The sequence below is a fragment of the Ahaetulla prasina genome, chromosome 15 (genome assembly GCF_028640845.1).
Source record: "Ahaetulla prasina isolate Xishuangbanna chromosome 15, ASM2864084v1, whole genome shotgun sequence".
Taxonomy (NCBI): domain Eukaryota; kingdom Metazoa; phylum Chordata; class Lepidosauria; order Squamata; family Colubridae; genus Ahaetulla; species Ahaetulla prasina.
Genome location: NC_080553.1, coordinates 14,299,750 through 14,320,125, shown reverse-complemented (window position 1 = coordinate 14,320,125; position 20,376 = coordinate 14,299,750).

Genomic DNA, 20,376 nt, shown 5'->3' with positions numbered 1-20,376 from the left:
AGGAGGAGGGTGTCGCAACCCGGCCCCGCCAGTTGTATTTTTGGAGAGCCTGAAGCGAGCTGACCTCATCCCCGAAGGGACTGATTGCTTCGCTAAATGGAATCCCAAGTTTAGACCGGCTTGGCTCTCGGTTTTTGTTTTTTTCATCCCTCCCTCCCTCCTTCCCTCCTTCCCTCCCTCCTTTTTTCTTTTTTTTTTGCCAGCGTGAGCTTAGCAAGCAATCTATTATTAGCTTGGGGTGTTAGGCCTGTCTCTTTGTGCTGCATTCTTCTGACTTTGCCTTGAGAGCAAAATTAAAAAAAAACCACACACACCAAAAACCCACCTCCAGCAACAACGCCCCCTCCTCTTTTAAAACCCCCAAAACAGAAGCTGTAAAAATTTCTCCTTGGGCAAATCCGGGGTTCGATGCCGATTGCACCCCGTTCTCAACCGACCACTGATGGGCTCCAGAGCTGATTTTGATTTAACGTACGTTGAATTGAATTTAGGTGAAGTCGGGGGTGTGTGTGTGTGTGTGTGTGTGTGTGTGTGTGTGTATGGATGGGGGTGGGGGGGTGGGGTTTGAGATCCTCCCCATTTCTTTGTTCTGGCTCGATTCCCTTTGATCTAGTGATTAAGGCACCAGGCTAGAAACCGGGAGACTGTGAGTTCTAGTTCTGCCTTAGCTGTGAAAGCCATCTGGGTGACTTTGGGCCAAGGACCAGGAGACTGGGAGTTCTAGTCCTGCCTTAGCCATGAAAGCCAGCTGGGTGACTTTGGGCCAATCACCAGGAGACTGGGAGTTCTAATCCCGCCTTAGCCATGAAAGCCATCTGGGTGACTTTGGGCCAAGCACCAGGAGACTGGGAGTTCTAGTCCTGCCTTAGCCGTGAAAGCCATCTGGGTGACTTTGGGCCAAGCACCAGGAGATTGGGAGTTCTAGTCCTACCTTAGCAAAGCCATCTGGGTGACTTTGGGCCAAGCACCAGGAGATTGGGAGTTCTAGTTCCATCTTAGCCATGAAAGCTGGCTAGGTAACTTTGGGCCAATTACCAGGAGATGGTGAGTTCTAGACCTGCCTTAGCTGTGAAAGCATCCAGGTGACTTTGGGCCAAGCACCAGGAGACTGGGAGTTCTAGTCCTGCCTTAGCCATGAGAGCATCCAGGTGACTTTGGGCCAACCATCAGGAGATTGGGAGTTCTAGTTCCACCTTAGCCATGAAAGCCATCTGGGTGACTTTGGGCCAATCACCAGGAGACTGGGAGTTCTAGTCCTGCCTTAGCCATGAAAGCCATCTGGGTGACTTTGGGCCAATCACCAGGAGACTGGGAGTTCTAGTTCCACCTTAGCCATGAAAGCCAGCAGGGTAGCTTTGGACCAGCCTTATCTCAGTAATTTTCTCCCAGCCCAATCCATCTCACAGGGCTGTTATTGTGGGGAAAAAATAGGAAGAGGAAGGCGTATTGGATATGTTTGCCGCCTTGAGTTATTTGTAACAGCAACAGCAACAGCAACAATAAAAGTGAAATATAAATAAATGAAAAAAATAGGTACAGCTCCCAAGTCCCACAGACTATCACTTTGGTTCAGCTTCTCGTTTTGTGGGAAAATATAGAAGTTTGTGTTTGTTTAGAGTTAAGTACCATTATAGATCTGGCGTAGAGGCTCTGAGCATAGCAGAGATTTAAAAAAAAACCCCACTTGGTGCATATTTTTCTGCTTATTTTACCAGGATGTCACCTGTAGCTGAACGCATAGTTGCTTGGAAACAAGCCTTGTAGCCAACAATCCGTTTGCAGTTGGTTTGAGCCTTTCTGTAAAGCAGAAGTATTTCTTTTCACTTTTTATCTTTTGTGTCCCTGATCGGTCTCCGTAGACCAAGGGCGGCTTCCAAATCCCAGAAGCTTCCAGGCGGGTGGGCGGAGCCTTTCACCGCTGCTACCGGTTCGCCCGAACCGGGCTGAACCGGTAGCAACCCACCACTGCCGTAGACCCTTATAAATACAAGTTGTTTTTCACTTACAACAGTCTGCTGAGTGACCGTTTGAAGTCACAACAACACTAAAAAAAAAACACCCTGTCTTAAGTTACGATCGTTTTTCACACTTATGACCGTTGCAACAACTCCCCGGTCACAGAATTCAGACACCTGGAATACTGGATCCACATTACAAAAAAAGGATGTTGAGGCTTTAGAAAAAGTGGAAAGAAGAACAACGAAGACGATTAAAGGGCCTCTGTGGCTCAGACTGCTAATGCAGTCTGTTATTAACACAGCTGCTTGCAGTTACTGCAGGTTCAAGCCCCACCAGGCCCAAGGTTGACTCAGCCTTCCATCCTTTATAAGGTAGGTAAAATGAGGACCCAGATTGTTGGGGGCAATAAGTTGACTTTGTATATAATATACAAATGGATGAAGACTATTGCTTAACACAATGTAAGCCGCCCTGAGTCTTCGGAGAAGGGCGGGATATAAATGTAAATAAATAAAATAAAATAAAATAAAGGTTGACTCAGTCTTCCATCCTTTATAAGGTAGATAAAATGAGGACCCAGATTGTTCGGGGCAATAAAAATTGACTTTGTATATAATATACAAATGGATGAAGACTATTGCTTAACACAATGTAAGCCGCCCTGAGTCTTTGGAGAAGGGCGGGATATAAATTCAAATACAAATAATAAAAAAGGTTTGGAGACTAAAACATACGGTTGCAGGAATTGGGTTTAGATAATCTGATGGTGACCGGATAGTAGTCTCCCAATATTTGCCCCAAAAAAGAGGGGGGTCAACTTATTTTCCAAAGCACCAGAAAGCAAGACAAGAAACGATGGGTGGAAACTAATCCCAGAGAGAAGCAACCTGGAATTAAGGAGAAACTTCCTAACAGTCAGGACAATGAACCAGTGGAACAGCTTGCCACCAGAAGTTGTGGGTGCTCCCTCACCGGAGGCTTTTAACAAGAGATTGGACAACCTTTTGTCAGGAACGGTACAGGGTCTCCTGCTTGAGCAGGGGGAAGGACTAGAAGCAGTCTTCCAATATTTGAGGGGCTGCCACAGAGAGGAAAGGGGTCAAGCTATTTTCCAAAGCACAAGGAACAATGGATGGAAACTGACCAAGGAGAGATTCAACCTGGAATTAAGGAGCAATTTTCTGACAGTGAGAACAATCAACTCATGGAACAAAAGTTGCCTTCGGAAGTTGTGGGAGCTTCATCACTGGAGGCTTTCAAGAAGAGACTGGACTGCCATCTGTCAGAAGTGGTGTGGGGTCTCCTGCTTGGGCGGGGTTAGGGTTGGACTAGATGACCTACAAGGTCCCTTCCAACTCTGTTATTATTATTATTATTTATTAGATTTCTATACCGCCCTTCTCCCGAAGGACTCAGGGCGGTGTACAGCCAAAATTAAAAACAAACAATACAATATACAATTTAAAACAAGAATTAAAAAACTTATTACACAATTGGCCTAAGACTTTAAAAACGTTTAAAATGCTAAAAACCCATTAAAATTCACAATATAAATTTAAAAACCAACAAAATTTAAGCCAGCCAGATTTACAAATTTAATCTGTAAATCTGTAAACTTCCAAGGTCCCTTCCACCTCTGTACAGATTGATTGAAACAGGCCATAAAGACAAAAACAGACAAACCACGCAGATGTCTGACGGGCCCTTTGCTTTTCTGGATATTTCCGTGAATTGCATTTGCAAAGTACGGCTATTAAGTGGAGTGCTGCAGCTGCTTTCCAAGGGTTTTTTTTGTTGTTGGTTTTATTTTATTTTTTGGCTAATCGGCCAGATTGCATCCTCTGAAATTGATTTTGATTTTATTTTTAAAAAAGCCCATCTCATCAAAAAGCAAGAGCCCAAGGACCAGATGCCCTTAATCTCTGCTTAAGGAGAGAGCCCAGAAAAGGAACCACCGCGATCAACCTATCCGCAGGCACAAGAAACGCAAAGCTTTGGATGGCGTGCCGTATGGGCAGTCCTCGACTTGTAACGGTTCACTTAGCGACCGTTTGAAGTTACAGCAGCGCCGAAAAAAAGTGGCAGTTTTTTGTTTTTTTTCCAGCCTGATGACCGTTGCGGTATCCCCATTGTCACGCGATAGAAATCGGGAAACTGTCACAGAGCTGAACCAAGCGGCTCGCTTCCAGAAATTGTGGGTGCTCCAATGTCGGAAGTTTTTAAGAAGAGATCGGACAAACCCTTTGTCGGAAGTGGTATAAGTTTTCCTGCTTGAGCAGGGGGTTGGGCTAGATGACCTGCAGGGTCCCTTCCAACTCTGTTAATATGAACGGTTGCAGGAACTGAGCAACGGCTAGTCTAGTGAAGAGAAGGACCAGAGGAGAGAGGATAGCAGTCCTCCAATATTTGAGGGGCTGCCACAGAGAGGAGGAAGGGGGTCAAGCTATTTTCCAAAGCACCTCAAGGCCTGACAAGAAATAATGGATGGAAACTGACCAAGGAGAGATTCAACCTGGAAATAAAGAGGAATTTTCTGACAGTGAGAACAATCAACCCGTGGAACAGAAGTTGCCTTCGGAAGTTGTGGGAGCTTCATCACTGGAGGCTTTCAAGAAGAGATTGGACTGCCATCTGTCAGGAATGGTGTAGGGTCTCCTGCTTGGGTGGGGGGTTGGACTAGATGACCCGCAAGGTCCCTTCCAGCTCAGTTAATCTGAATCTATCTAAGATGATCAAAGGTCTGGAGACTAAAACATACGATGAACGGTTGCAGGAACTGGGCCTGACTAGTCTAGTGAAGAGAAGGACCAGGGGAGACAGGATAGCAGTCTTCCAATATTTGAGGGGCTGCCACAGAGAGGAGGAAGGAGTCAAGCTATTCTCCAAAGCACCTGAAAGCCAGACAAAGAATAATGGATGGAAACTGAGCAAGGAGAGATTCAACCTGGAAATAAGGAGGAATTTCCTGACAGGGAGAACAATCAACCCGTGGAACAGAAGTTGCCTTCGGAAGTTGCGAGCGCTTCAACACCGGAAGCTTTCAAGAAGAGACTGGACTGCCATCTGTCAGGAATGGTGTAGGGTCTCCTGCTTGTGTGGGGGGTTGGACTAGATGACCCGCAAGATCCCTTCCAGCTCAGTTAATCTGAATCTATCTAAGATGATCAGAGGCCTGGAGACTAAAACATACGACGAACGGTTGCAGGAACTGGGCACGGTTAGTCTAGTGAAGAGAAGGACCAGGGAAGACAGGATAGCAGTCTTCCAATATTTGAGGGGCTGCCACAGAGAGGAGGGGGGGGGGGGGTCAAGCTATTCTCCAAAGCACCCAAAGGCCAGACAAAGAATAATGGATGGAAACTGAACAAGGAGAGATTCAACCTGGAAATAAGGAGGAATTTCCTGACAGGGAGAACAATCAACCCGTGGAACAGAAGTTGCCTTCGGAAGTTGCGGGAACTTCATCACTGGAGGCTTTCAAGATGAGACTGGACTGCCATCTGTCAGGAATGGTGTAGGGTCTCCTGCTTGGGTGGGGGGTTGGACTAGATGACCCACAAGGTCCCTTCCAACTCTGTTAATCTGCTTATTATTCAGTTATTCAGAAGTTGTGGGAGCTTCATCCCTGGAAGCTTTCAAGAAGAGACTGGACTGCCATTTGTCAGGAGTAGGGTCTCCTGTTTGAGCGGGGTGGGGGGTGGGGGTGGGGTTGGACTGGATGACCTACAAGGTCCCTTTCAACTCTGTTATTCTGAAATCTAAATCTAAACAAGCCGCCACGTTGCAAAACGCAACGAAACTCTCCGAAGCTCCTTTTTTTTTAAAGCTGCACCAAAACTGGAGCTGGATCTACAGTTCAGGGCGTCCCACTGATTTAAAAACCTTGGTGGGGGAGGGGGCACAGCAATCCATTATTATCCCCCCCCCCGTCTCTTAGGACAGCCATCAGCTCTGCACCAAGGGGCTATTTTGCTTGCAAACTTTGGCAAAGGGCGGCTCATAAATACCTAAAGCCGAAAAGCCTTGCTACACCCGATCTAGAAGATAAGAGGACGTAGAAGATAAGAGGAGCTGGAATGCGGCTCCCGATCCAATCCATTCCGCTGAAGAAGATTTAAGCACGGATCTTGGAAAACTTGGAACTCCGTCGCCTTCGACATGACCTAAGCTTAACTCACAGAATCATCTGTTGTAATGTCCTTCCTGTTAAAGACTACTTCAGCTTTAATTGCAGTAATACTAGAGCAACTAATAGATTTAAACTTAATGTCAACCGCTTTAATCTAGATTGCGGAAAATATGACTTCTGTAACAGAATCATCAGTGCTTGGAATACTTTACCTGACTCTGTGGTCTCTTCCCATAATCCCAAAAGCTTTAACCAAAAACTTTCTACTATGGACCTCACCCCATTCCTAAGGGGACCATAAGGGGCGTGCATAAGCGCACAAACGTGCCTACCGTTCCTGTCCTATTGTCCTATAAAATAAATAAATAAATAAATCTACTTTGGCAGGCCAGATGTAAAATCCACCCGAGATCACACTGGAGGTAATTATTCTTTGGAGCCTCCCCTCCCAATTCTACGGAAGGCATTTTGAAAACCCCGGTTGTAAGATTGCGAAAATGCAATCCCAAGGGATTTTAGAAGAAGTCCTCGGTCCAGGAGTCCCCTTGATGAGAGGCTACAGGTAGGCCTTGTCTTACAACCGTTCATTTATAGTGACCGTTCACAGTTAGGACGACTCCACACAAATAAAGTGACTTGTGACTGTTTTTCACACTTATGACCGTCTCAGCATCCCCATGGCCAGGTGATCAAAATTTGGAGGCTTGGCAACTGACTCATATTTATGACGGCTGCAGAGTCCCAGAGTCTCTCCTGCTCCTCCTCCTCCTCCTCTCCACAAACCCCACTCCCTTCCAGCACGGATATTGTTACCTAGTTGGGTCATGAAACGTCTGCAAGAAACTCACCAAGCTCACAGAGCACCAAGGACCCCACAGTCCTCCTCCTCCTCCTCTCCACAAACCCAACTCCCTTCTAGCACTGATAATGTTACCTAGTTGGGTCATGAAACATCTGCAAGAAAACCACCACGCTCAGAGAGCACCGACGATCCCACAATTCTGGTCCTTGTCGTACCCTCACTAATCAATTGCCCTACTCAAGGAACTCAACGTATCTCATCCATCTTCCAGATGTTCTATTCCATCCTAATTTTTTTTGATGGCGGGGGGGCAGGGCGGTTTATTCCCTCCCGTCCCACAGCGCTTCAAGGCAATTTCAGCTCTCCCATGCAGCTAAGAGCGACACGCCTTCTTCATATTGCAACGACCTCAGTTTCATTGGTGAGAAATTGCTTGGGAAGAGTACGCCGAGAAGTTTCTCCGAGGATTGTGAAACTGATTAAAAGCAAAGGACTGGCCAACCAGCTATTAATTACTGTGTAGATGGGAAGTAGATGAGAAGAGCATGCAAGCAATTTGCTAAGAATTCAAGGGTGTGGTGGACCCTTTGATCTCTGCTCCCCTCAAGGGATCGAGGCTTAGGAAGGAACACGATGCACTGACACGAAGAAACACCACGCAAGATACCATGCAAGAGTAGATCCAGAAGGCACCAAGGGGACTTTATATTTTGCCACATTCTTGGTCATTCTAGGACTGATGTGGCCCACCAGTGAACAGTGGAGCACGGGCCAGTCCTGGAGTCTGGGGAAGCTTTGCTGGCTGAGCGACTCTGGGAGTTGAAGTCCACAAGTCTTAAAGGGACCAAGGCTGGAGACCCCTGCCCTAGTAGACCTCTCCTAGTAGACCTCTTCCTTCCCTTCTTCTCTTTAATTGCACGAGATAAAGTCAGCCCGCCTTTTAATATTCTCTTCTTTGTGCAGAGGGAGCGAAATTGTAATAGTAATAGCTAAATAATAAAAGACATTGAATAGATAAATAATAAAAGACATGGTAATAGAATCATCTATTACAATGTCCTTCCTGTCGAAGACTACTTCAGCTTCAATTGCAACAATACACGAGCACACAATAGATTTAAGCTTAATGTGAACCGCTCCAATCTTGATTGCAGAAAATATGACTTCAGTACCAGAGTTGTTAATACTTGGAATACACTACCTGACTCTGTGGTCTCTTCCCAAAATCCCCAAAGCTTCAACCAAAAACTGTCTACTATTGACCTCACCCCATTCCTAAGAGGTCTGTAAGGGGCGTGCATAAGAGCACCAGCGTGCCTACCATTCCTGTCCTAATGTTTCCTTTCGTTATATCCAATTAATATAGTTATTATATACTCACGCTTATATATTGTTTAGTTATTTCATGCTTATGCTTTATATACTGTGTGACAAAATAAATAAATAAATAAAAATAAAATAAAAATTCAGCTTGAACCATGCAGTTCTCGGCGTTGGGTCCATTGAAAATCCGAGAATGGCAGGATCACCCCATTGGAAGGGGGCCTTGGAGGTCATCTAGCCCAACCCCATGTTCAAGCAGGAGACCCAACTTGTACCATTCCGCACAAATGGCGCTGTCCAATCTCTTCTTGAAAACCTCTAGCGATGGAGCGCCCACAACTTCGGGAGGGAAACCGTTCGACTCATTGTCCATTGCTTTCCTTCGGTCACATCCTGAAGCGTGCATCGCCGTAAGTATTTTTAAGCACATGTTAAAATGTGCTTAATATGTGTTTGTTTGCACAGATGTTCCACCGGAGCGGCAATGAGACATACTCCTGGAATTGCCGAAAGGGTGAATTTTCAGAAGGCAAGTCAACATTAAGGGAAGTGGCGGGGAGGGGGGGATCCCTTACAGTGAATATCCTGTTTGAATTGGGAGGGGCAGGCTACAGACAAAACTTTGAAGCTTTCTAAACAATGAGTTTTAAACATGAGGATTGCATCTGGTTTTTGACGTCTGTTGGCTGCCTCTCTTGCAAGCCAACAGTATCTCATTTGAATGTGCCTGTTGTTTTTGTTTTTTTTTACAATTCAGGCCTTAGTCTGGTGGACAAAAATCCATTAATTAAATTAAATCAATTAAAAAGCGGCCATTACGTTTTGTTTTTCAAGTTAATGTCTCCATTGAGTTCAGCCCAGACATGCATTCGTTCCATAAAGCAATGGGCACGCTGCTAAAAATCAAATAATAAAATAAAATAAAATAATTTGAACTAAACTAAAATAGAAAGATAAAAAATAAAAATATAAAATAAAACAATATGAAATGTGAAATAAAATAAATGTAACATATCAAATAATAAACTAAAATAAAAAGGTCAAAAAAATGAAATAAAATAATATAAAGCATAAAATACAATACATAATATAAAAATAAAAGAATTAAATAATTAAACTGAACTAAACTAAAATAGAAAGATAAAAATATAAAATAAAACAATATAAAATATAAAATAAAATAAATATAACCTATAAAATAATAAACTAAAATAAAAAGGTAAAAAAATGAAATAAAATAATATAAAGCATAAAATACAATACATAATATAAAAATAAAATAATTAAATAATTAAACTAAACTAAACTAAACTAGAAAGATAAAAATATAAAATCAAACAATATAAAATATAAAAGAAAATAAATATAGCCTATAAAATAATAAAATAAAATAAAAAGATAAAAAAAATATAAAATAATATAAAGCGTAAAATAAAATAAATAATATAAAAATAAAAGAATTAAATAATTAAACTGAACTAAGCTAAAATAGAAAGATAAAAATATAAAATAAAAGAATATAAAATGTAAAATGTAAAATAAAATAAATATAACCTATAAAATAATAAAATAAAATAAAAAGATAAAAAACAAAATAAAATAATAGAAAGCGTAAAATAAAATAAATAATATAAAAATAAAAGAATTAAATAATTAAACTGAACTAAGCTAAAACAGAAAGATAAAAATATAAAATAAAATAATATAAAATATAAAATAAAATAAATATAACCTATAAAATAATAAACTAAACTAAAGCAAAAAGATAATAAAAAATAAAGTAATATAAAACATAAAATAAAATAAATAATTATTTTAAAAATTGAAATAGTAAACTAATAAACTAAAATTTATTTTATTTATTTATTTATTTATAATTTAATTTCTATACCGCCCTTCCCCTGAAGGATTCAGGGCGGTTTATAGCCAATTTAAAAACATAAAATACAGACAACAAGCTTAAAAACAGAATTAAAAACAAACATTAATAGGCCGAATCAACTAAAACGGTCGTTGACCGACGTAAGCGCCACTTGGCTGTAGCAGGGAAGGCAAATTTTTCCCAAAGCATTTAATTTTCCCAGGGATGTAGCAGGGAAGGCCTCAGTCTAGAAACGGAGAGACTGGAGTTCTAATCCCAGTTTAGGCACCAACCCGGCACGGGCCAGCCACTCTGTCTCAGCCCTAGGAAGGAGGCAATGGCGAACCACTTTTGCCAAGAAAACTGCAGGGACTAATCCAGATAGACACCAGCAGTCAATTCTGGCTTAAATCAGATTTTTTTTTTAATGTGTAATAAAACCAGTTGGAGGGTCATCTGGTTATCCTTTCCTTCTTCCCTTTAATTGCATGATATAAAGTCAGCCCGGCTTTTAATATTCTCTTCCTCTTGCAGACGGAGCAAAAATTCAGCTTGAACCGTGCGTGACCTCCCAACGGCCAAAATAAACAAGAAGCCACCCATAGCTCTTTCCAAAGGAGGACATCATCCCGTCGTGGCTTCCACATAATAACAGGGCAACTGTACTACAAAAACAATAAGCCTCGCCGTGAATCCTGCCTTTGAAAACAGAAACGCGGATGTCCTAGTTTTGGTCAAGGAAGAGCGTGGTATGTTGCTTGCCGGGTTCCTGTGGTCGATGGAAGGAACCAAACTTGAGGAACCAAGAACTGTCTGGAGAACCTACCGTCTTGCAAAGGTCTCTTGCTTGGGCAGGGGGGGTTGGACTAGATGACCCGCAAAGCCCCCTTCCAACTCTTGTGAATCTGAATTTGAAAATTCGGAGGCCTCCTTGGATACTGGTTCGCCCTCGACTTGCCACAATTCGTTTAGCGGCCGTTCAAAGTTACAACAGCCCCGAAAATAGTGACCTAGGATCAGGTTTTTCCAGACTTACGACCGTTGCAGCTTCCCGGTGGTCACGTGATCAAAATTCAGAAGCCTGGCATCCGGTTCACATTTATGACGGTCGCAGCGTCACGGGGATGTCACGTGATCCCCTTTTGGGACCTTCCGACAATGGGGAAGCCGGATCCACTTAACAACCGTGTGAGCTCACTTATACAAACGTCCCACTTAGCGACATAAAGTTTGGGCTCCGTTGCGATTGTACGCCGAGGACGGTTTGTGTAGAGTCCTTCGCCTCCAACTTACAAAACTGACGTAGAGCCGAACTGCCCACAAGTAGTCCTCGACCTACGCCCACAATTGAGCCCGGCGTTTCTGTTGCTAAGTGAGACAGTTGATAAGTATCTGAGATTGAGAATACCCAGCAGAAAATTCGGTCCAAAATTTTTGGGTCCTTTCCCCATTGTAAAAATTATTAATCCCGTTACCGTCCAACTCAAGCTCCCTCGAATGTTGGGGAAAATACACCCGGTATTCCATACCAGCTTATTAAAACCTGCTAGACAGTCTGGTCTGAGACCTCAACCTGCCGCTCCCCCACCACCCTTGATAATCCAAGGTGAAACCCACTATGAAATCAAGAAAATCCTTGACTCTAGACTATACAGAGGTCAATTACAATATTTAGTCCACTGGAAGGGATATCCATTATCTGAATCTACTTGGGTCAAAAGTTGGAAAGTAAATGCGGACAATTTGATTAAACAATTTCACGACACTTTCCCTGACAAACCTAAAAAACCTCTTGGAGGGGGGGGTAGAAGGGAAGTGTGGACCACTGACACTCTTCTTTATCAACTCTTTGTTTTCTTTCCTAGGATATAGCTTCTTTTCCAAGGGGGGACGCCTGTCAGGCCTGGAAACCATACTAGACTTTAGGGTTCCAGACGCTGCCACATTTTTCCCCTGAGGGGAAGAAGGGGGGCTGAGGGGTATGGTAACATTCTTCAAGCGGTCAAGGTCGGATGGTGTTCACATCTGCAGGAAGAGTGGCAAGAAGATATTCGAATGAACTGGGAGAACGTGGGACCATGTGACCAGCAAAGGGGTCAGGGGGGTGGGACTCTTGGGGTTTGTATAACTGGGAAAAGAATCCGGAAGTTCAGTTTTGGAATTTCACTCATCGTGTGCCAGTTTCCTCATGCTAGTAAAGAACTCTGGAAAACAATGGCTTCTGAGTTTTTTTTATGCAGAAGAGGGTTTTCTGGAACCTTGACATAAGTGAGGTTTGCCTCATGTTACGACCCTCCTTGCCTCCATTGTTAAGTGAATCACTCTAGCGGCTAAGTTACTGACAATGATTCAGGGAATCACAGCGGTTGTTAAACTCGTAACACGGTTGCTAAGTGTAAGCTTCTGGATCAGATGGCATCCACGTCCGACTACATGGTTCGACAATTATCTGCCTGGCACAACCGCAGTCACACCCGCTCGCTGTGACAGGAGAACAAACTGGTTCTGCTTAGTCACCCTTCTCACCATTACAATCTCCTCGGTTCGTTCGCCGGATGGGTGCCAGCCTGTAGAGAGGCTACCCAACTTCCCTCTGGCCAGAAAGCGATAGCAATTGGGGTTGTACGTCTAGGGATTACCTGTACAGTAGTCCTCGACTTCCGACCGCAGCTGAGCCCCCAAATTGCTGGGCGAGACGTTTGTTAAATGAGTCTTGCTCCATTTGAAGACACTTCATGCTGTTTAGCAGCAGTGAAATCCTCTGAAGTCTGCTACCAAGCGCACGCCTAAGGCGCACCCGTGAAGTGCTAAAAAAGAAAACATTTGAAGCCTTCCGAGTCTGCAAAGATACGTAGAACAGCGAGGCCGGAGGGAATCCGCTGTGCCGCGCAATTTAAATTAGCTCGAAAGCAGGAAATCCGACGATTCTAGCTAGTATAAATCGCGCGTCACAGCTGATCGTCGGAAATACAGGTTCGGCCGAACCGGTAGCATTTTTTTTTACTACCGGTTTGCCCGAACTGGGCCGAACCGGTAGCTTTTCACCCCTGTTGTTAAGTGAATCACCGCACTTGTTAAATTAGTCAGGCCGTTAAGTGAATCTGGCTCATCCAAAGGTCACAAAAGGGGATCACCGTGAGCCGGGGGGGACACTGCGGCTTGTCACAAAGACGAACCAACTGCCAAGCGTTGTGAATTTTGATCACACGGCCCTGAGGAATGCTACAACGATCATAAGTCACTTTTTTCCCCCAGCGCTTTGAAGAGCCACTAAATGAACGGTTGTCATTTGAGGGTTACCTGTAATGGAATTCTTCCAGTGATTCAAGGTGATCCCTCCCTCTTAGCCATCAATCACCCTGCTGAGTTGTTGTTGAAATGCAGACCAAGTATGATGAGAAACACCTGTTCGTTCTACTGACGTCTGCTTCGAAAGGAAAAAATGGGAGGGGAGAAATATGCACGAAGCATCGGATGAACGGTTTGTCTCCAGAAGTTGTAGATGCTCCATCACGGGAGGCTTTTCAAGAAGAGACCGCACAGCCCATTTGTCCAAATTGTTAGAGGGGTGTAATGACGAACTTACATCACACTTGCCAGAGATGGCATGCAGAGCCCCCTCTGTGGGCATGCGCGCCATCGCCAGCTGCTCTTCTGTTTTCCAATCTTTGTGCGTGCCGGAGTCCCAAAAACCCAAAGAACAGATGGCTAGTGTACTTGCTGATGTTCGGGTTTCTGGGGCTCCGGTGCACGTGAAGACCAAGTGGCCGGTCTAAATGCATATGCCAGAAAACAGAAGACCAGGTAGCTGGTGCGCATGTGCATCTGTTCTGTTCCCCCTCGTGATGGCTTAATTAGCCGGCACTATCAGCTCTGGCAGTAAACTAGTGAGCGTCTGCCAAGTGTCTCTGTTATCTCCCTCGACGCCGATGAGTCAACAAACAGTACTTCAGCTCTAGTCAAGCAGTTGATTTGCCTGCTACGAATAGAGGCATAGCAGCCCCCGCTGCTTTTATATCCTGTGGGGTGTGGCTCCATGACTCAGCACTTCCTAGGCCTGCCCCACCCCTGCTTCTGTTGTTCCCGCCTCTCCTGCCTACGAAACCTAGGGTCCAGCCAGGCCTGATTGCCATCAGCCGGGTCTGGAGGCATGGCCTGGGGGGAGGAAAGAGTCAGGGGACGGAGGCCTCATTATCTCCTCCACCTGGCCTGCCTCTGGCTCCTGGAGCTGAGCCAGGGAAGCCGGTGCTCCCGAGATAAGTCCTGATGGCCCTTCCCCCTCACTTTCCAAGTCACTTTCTGGCAGGGGGCCCGGCAGTGCCGGCCAGCTGGTCTTTGGGTTTGTAGGGGTCTGGCGCGCGCACTAGGGGTGGGTTTACTACCGCTGCGCGTCTGGCGGGTGGGCAGAGCTGCTTTTACTACCGGTTCTCAAGAAACGGACAGAACCGGGAGCAACCCACCACTGGGAGCAACCCACCCATACACTCAGATTCTGGTGTTTTGCACTCACTGTTCTAGGGTCTTCTGCTCAAGCAAGGGGATGGGCTAGAAGACCTCCACGGTCCCTTCCAACTCTGTTTAGTCTACGACGCTAAGAAAACGGCAGGCCCTCGTCTAACCGTTAACGACTCAAAGACGCACAGGAAGCCGTCGTAACTCGGTCTGTTGGTTGGGTAGGAAGAACGGTTAAGAATTCAAACTCGGTTAGGATCTACTTACTACTCAACTGATCCCGAATGGTCAAAGGCAAAGCCTCAGAGCTTTTCAAGATGTTAAAACCAAACCGGGATTTAAGGAAGCGAGATAAGACTGAAATAGGGGAAGCCAGATGGCTTAGCATTAAACCAGAGGTTTTCAAACTTGGCAGCTTTAAGACTTGTGGACTTCAATTCTGGGAGTTGAAGTCCACAAGTCTTAAAGCTGCCAAGTTTGAAGATCTCTGCATCAAACGATGCAGTTTAAAGTCCCAAGCTGAAATGCTGAGTCACCCGAGTTCTTTGTCCTTCTCCCAACTCATCTGTGAGTACAAAGGGCATTTACTCCAGACCTGGAGATAAAACAGGCCGTTGCTACTCTTGGCCGTGGTGGCCTTTTGCAAAGGGGGGGGGGTTTGACCCAAAGAGGTTCCTTCGGCCCGGTCCTCGCATTGGAGACACTCCTCGACTCATTTAGAGCGCACGCACCTCCTTGCCATAGCAAACGCCGTTCTCTGCGGGCTGAAATTAGCCTCGAACCAAGGAGAATAACCCGAGTCAGAAGGGACCTCAGAGGTCTTCTAGTCCAAGAGATCCCCTAGACCAGGGGTCCCCAACCTTTTGGACGTCAGGAACCACTAAATTCATAATTTTAAATCCCGCGGACCGCTAATATGATCTGCTTAATGACCTGCTGGGTGGGTGTGGCTAGGTGGTCATGTGACTGGGTGGGCATGGCCAACTTGATGTCACTCACATCGAGGGGCGCCTCGCCAGCCTCTACTCACCCCTCCTAGCACACTGCCCCGCCCCGCCCGGGCTCTTTAGGGCCCCCAACAGGAAGCAGTTGTTGGAGCTAAGCAGCCACCACGAGAAAAAGTTGGCAAAACAGCTCAGTTCAAATTGGATCTGGCCGAGAAGGAGGCTCAGGAGAAGCACCTCACTGAGGACTAGGAGCATAGGCTTTCCAAACAGAGGGAAGACCTGGGGGACTGCAAGGCCAGGTACCGGCACCTGGAGACTCAGTGGGCTGAGGTGGTCAGCCAGTTCCAAGCCATGATGCAGTCCCACTGGAACGAGGCCCTCCGGCTCTTTGCCACCAGCGGCGCTTCCCTCCAGCCTTCGCCCAAAGCCCCCCACCAGGAGGCTGAAGCAGACCCCAAGTCGGAATTTCTGCCCCCCTCCGACCCCCACAAAAAGACCCCAAAGGGGGAAACTCTCTGCAGCAACACAAAACATTCATTGCACCTATCCATCCCAGGGGCCTTAGTTTGAGGACCCCTGATTTAGTGCAAGATAAAAAATGCAGATAATTTTTCTGCCGACCGTCAAAATTTTCTCGCGGACCACCAAGGTGGTCCACGGAACCACCGGTTGGTGGCCACTACCCTGGACCGTTTCAGACAAAAGTAGCTGTCTCTCTTCCTTGGTTCTCTTGAGGAAGGCAAAACTGCAAGAGGCCGTGGAACAAACGCCGTGTCTGTGTAAAGTGATGGGTTCAAACCTCCCCCCCTTGCACCCCACCCCACCCCACCCCAGCTGCCGAGGTCAGCCTGTCCATTCCCCCACTCCCCCACTGAGCCCCCCGCCCGATATCCCCACCCTCCCTTTCACGCCTCCTGGGGACAGTCTGTGCAAGGTTGCCGTGCCCTTACCCACGATGTTCGACAGCCAAGGCGCTCCAAGAAAAGACGACCAGGGTTTTTCAAGCCGTTCTTAAGAAGGCCAACTGAAGCATTGAGTCAGGCGAGAGAGAGAGAGAGAGAAGGGTTTGTTTTGTTTTGTTTTTATAAACCGAAAACAACAACTCTTCGCCTCGTCCTCGGCTTCCTTGGGCCAGACAGTCACTGCAAGCAATCTTTTCTCTGCGGACAAAGGTGGAGCCGGGCACCCAGCCAGCTGACTGTCTTGAGGACTTAGGAAGGAAGGGATTTGGGCTTTCTTTGCCAGGGAAAATGGTCTGGCGACAAGCCAGCTTTGGGGACAGGCGAAGTCTGCGGGTTCCAACCACCGCAGCTGATGAGACTGATGTTTTTCAAACCGGGGGGGAGAGCTCACTCCACCCAACCTGTTTCCTTTGCAGGAGCAGCTGAAAGGAATAGACTGCAGGGGGGAAAAAGAAGAAGAAGAAAAAAAGAGGAGAGAAGAGCAAAATGGAAGTGTGCCCATCTATCTGCCTGCCTGCCTACTGGCCGGCCTTCCTTCTCGGGCCCAGAGCTTTACCAACGCAAGGCTGGTTTTTTTTTTCAGAGTCGTGTCTCCAAAAGGCAAAAGATATTTGTAGCTCGGGGTCAAAAGAAAGGGTGCTTTCTGAATTTGGTTGCATTCTTGCAGATGTTTCACAACCCAACTAGGGAACATCATTAGTGTTAGACGGGAGTGGGGTTTGTGGAGAGGAGGAGGAGGAGGAGGAGGAAGAGGAGGAGGACTGTGGGGTCCTTGGTGCTCTGTGAGCTTGGTGGGTTTCTTGCAGATGTTTCATGACCCAGCTAGGTAACACCATCAATGCAAGAATGGAGTGGGGTTTGGGAGGAGGAGGAGAACGACTGTGGGGTCCTTGGTCCTCTCTGAGCTTGGTGGGTTTCTTGCAGAGGTTTCATGACCATACTAGGTAACATGATCAGTGCTAGAAGGGAGTGGGGCTTGCAGGGAGGAGGAGGAGGAGGACTGTGAGATTCTTGGTGCTCTCTGAGCTTGGTTGTTTCCTTGCAGATGTTTCATGACCCAACTAGGTAACATTATCAGTGCTAGAAGGGAGTTGGGTTTGTGGAGAGGAGGAGGAGGAGGAGGAGGAGGAGGAGGACTGTGGGGTCCTTGGTCCTCTCTGAGCTTGGTGGGTTTCTTGCAGACGTTTCATTACCATACTAGGTAACATGATCAGTGCTAGAACAGAATGAGGTTTGTGGAGAGGAGGAGGAGGAGGAGGAGGAGGAGGAAGGAGGGAGGGTTGTGAGATCTTTGGTGCTCTCTGCTTCTTTTTTTTGCAGAATGGAGGAGGAGAAAAGGAGGAGGACTGTGGGGTCCTTGAAGGTCTCTGAGCTGGGTTATTTTCTTGCAGGCGTTTCATGACCCAACTAGGGAACGTCATCAGTGTTGGAAGGGAGTGGGGTTTGCAGAGTGGAGGAGGAGAAGAAATGGGGGGAAGGAGGAGGAGGACTGTGAGTTTGGTTGTGTTCTTGCAGAAGTTTCATTACCTAACTAGGTAACATCACCAGTGCTAGAAGCGAGAGGAGAAAGAGGAGGAAGAAGAGGAGGAGGAGGAAGAAGAGGAGAAGGAGGAGAACTGTGGAGTCCTAGCAAATAATAAATAAGTCTATTGCTAGGAATTATGGGATTTTGGAATCCATATACTGCAAAGAATAAACCTTTCTGACAGCTCATCCAGTGCTTGATGGCTACTTTTGGATCTAGCGAAGGGAAGTATTTGATTCTTAAAAGTTTCCCTTTCTCACTCAGCTGCAGACTTCCTTCTCCAGTTAGTCTGCTCTACGAAGACCCCAAAAACCTAGTATTAAGGGATCAAAAACGGGGGACTCGCAGCGGCTCACAAGGTTGGAACGCTGGCAGTCGCGTGTTCGAGACCCTGTTGCTGCCCTAGGGCCGGGGTGAGCTCCCGCCACGTGCTCCGGCTTCTGCTGACTCATCAGTTTGAATGCAGTAGACCACAGGTGGATTAATGGTTAATACTTGGGTGGGCAACTTCCCGGGGGCATGGAAGGTACCCCCCCCCCACAACTGGATGTCCCTTGTGCAATGGTGGTGGTATCACGGAGCAAATTTTTTCACCACGGAAGAGCTTTGGTACTTCCGATACTTCCTCCCTCCCTCCCTTCCTTTCTCCCTCTCTCCCCCTTCCTTCCTTCCCTCCCTCCCTCCCTCTCTTCGATCCTCTCTGCTTTCCTTCCTTCCTTCCTTCCTCCCTCCCTCCCTCTTAAAATCTTTCTCTTTTTCTCTTTCAATTTTTCTTTTTTTTCTCTTAACCCTTCCTTCCTTGTTCCCCTCTCCTCCTCCTCCTCCTCCCTCCCTCTCTCCCCCTTCCTTCCTTGTTCATTTCTTCCCTCCCTTCCATCCTTCCTGCTTTCCTTCCTCCTTCCCTCTCTCCCTTTCCTTTCTTCTTTTTCCTTTCTTCCTTCCATTCCTCCCTCCCTCTCCACTCCTTCCTTCCCTCCCTCCCCCTTATAATCTTTCTCTTGATCTCTTTCAATTTTTCTTTGTTTTTCTTAATCCTTCCTTCCTCCCACTCGCCTCCTCCTCCCTCCCTCTCTCTCTCCCCCTTCCTTTCTCCCTCTCTCTCTCCCTTCCACCCTCCTTGCATTCCTTCCTTTCTTCCTCCCTCCCTCTTATAATCTTTCTTTATCTCTTTCTATTTTTTTTTCTTTTTTTATTCCTTCTTTCCTCCCCCCTTCCTTCCTTCCTTCCTTCCTTCCTTCCTTCCTTCCTTCCTTCCTTCCTTCCTTCCTCCCTTCCTTCCTTCCGTCCTCCCTGGTTTCCTTTCCTTTTTTTCCTTTTCCTTCCTTCCATTCTTCCTCCCTCCCTCTCTCCCTCCCTCCCTCTCCTCCTTCCCTTATTATTACCCTCCAAATGCGTTGTTCTTTTATCTTATTAAGGCTCCAGTCACTGGCACATGTCGCCTTTCTGAGCAGACTTCGTAAACTTCCGTGGAACTTATAACTATTAATTATTCAGAATTAAGTTTGTTGTGTTTAATCTACCCGTTGCTGAAAATAATAACACATTTCAAATGGGAACATCCGCTTCCCACGACGCTTTCCACCGACCATTTCATCCATTTCAAGTTAATCAGATTCGCTCGCCGCCAATATCTACCTGGTCCCATCTAGGATTAAGCCGTAATAAATTTCTTCCTCTCCAATTTTACTTCGCAGCTTAAACGGCTTACTGGAATGCAGATTCTTCTGCCTGCCTGCAGATCTCAAAGGTGCCTTAATTTTATTTTATTTTTTATTTTTTTATTTTATTTTTTTTAAAAAAGACAATTCCACTTTTTGAAATGCAGGGAAGGATATTGAGTCCCAGTTAATATCTTTTGCATTGGCCTCCATTTCTCCCCAAAAATCCATTTCATTACAACCTTTTTTTTTTTTTTAAAAAAAAATAAAGATTCCGCTCAAGCAGAATTGGACTCTCATGGATTACGCGGATGACCTCATCGGATTTCTTCCGTAGGGTTTGCCAATTCTTGAAGATGTTTTTCGACTTCGCCGGCTTGATCTATGGCCCTGGGACTTTCTGACGACTCTCATACAGGAACGAACTGAATTTGACGATGTTTTGGGTTTTTCCGAAATCAGGCGAGCGCTTGCCTTTGCTACCGGTTTGCAAATGTGAGCGCAGGGTCTTCTGTGCATGCGCAGAGTGTCAAAAACGGGATGCGATGATGTCCGGGCGAGTGGGTGGAGCCTCCCGCAGCTCAGTGGTGAAACGTAAAATTTGTTACTACCGGTTCTGTGGGTGTGGCTTGGTGGTGGGGGGTGTAATGTGACTGGGTGGGCATGGCCAACTTTTTTTTTTTACTTTTAAAAGCATTTTTTCTACAACTTCGTTGGTTGTTAAAAATGCTTTTAAAAGGCTCTGACGATCCCAGCTG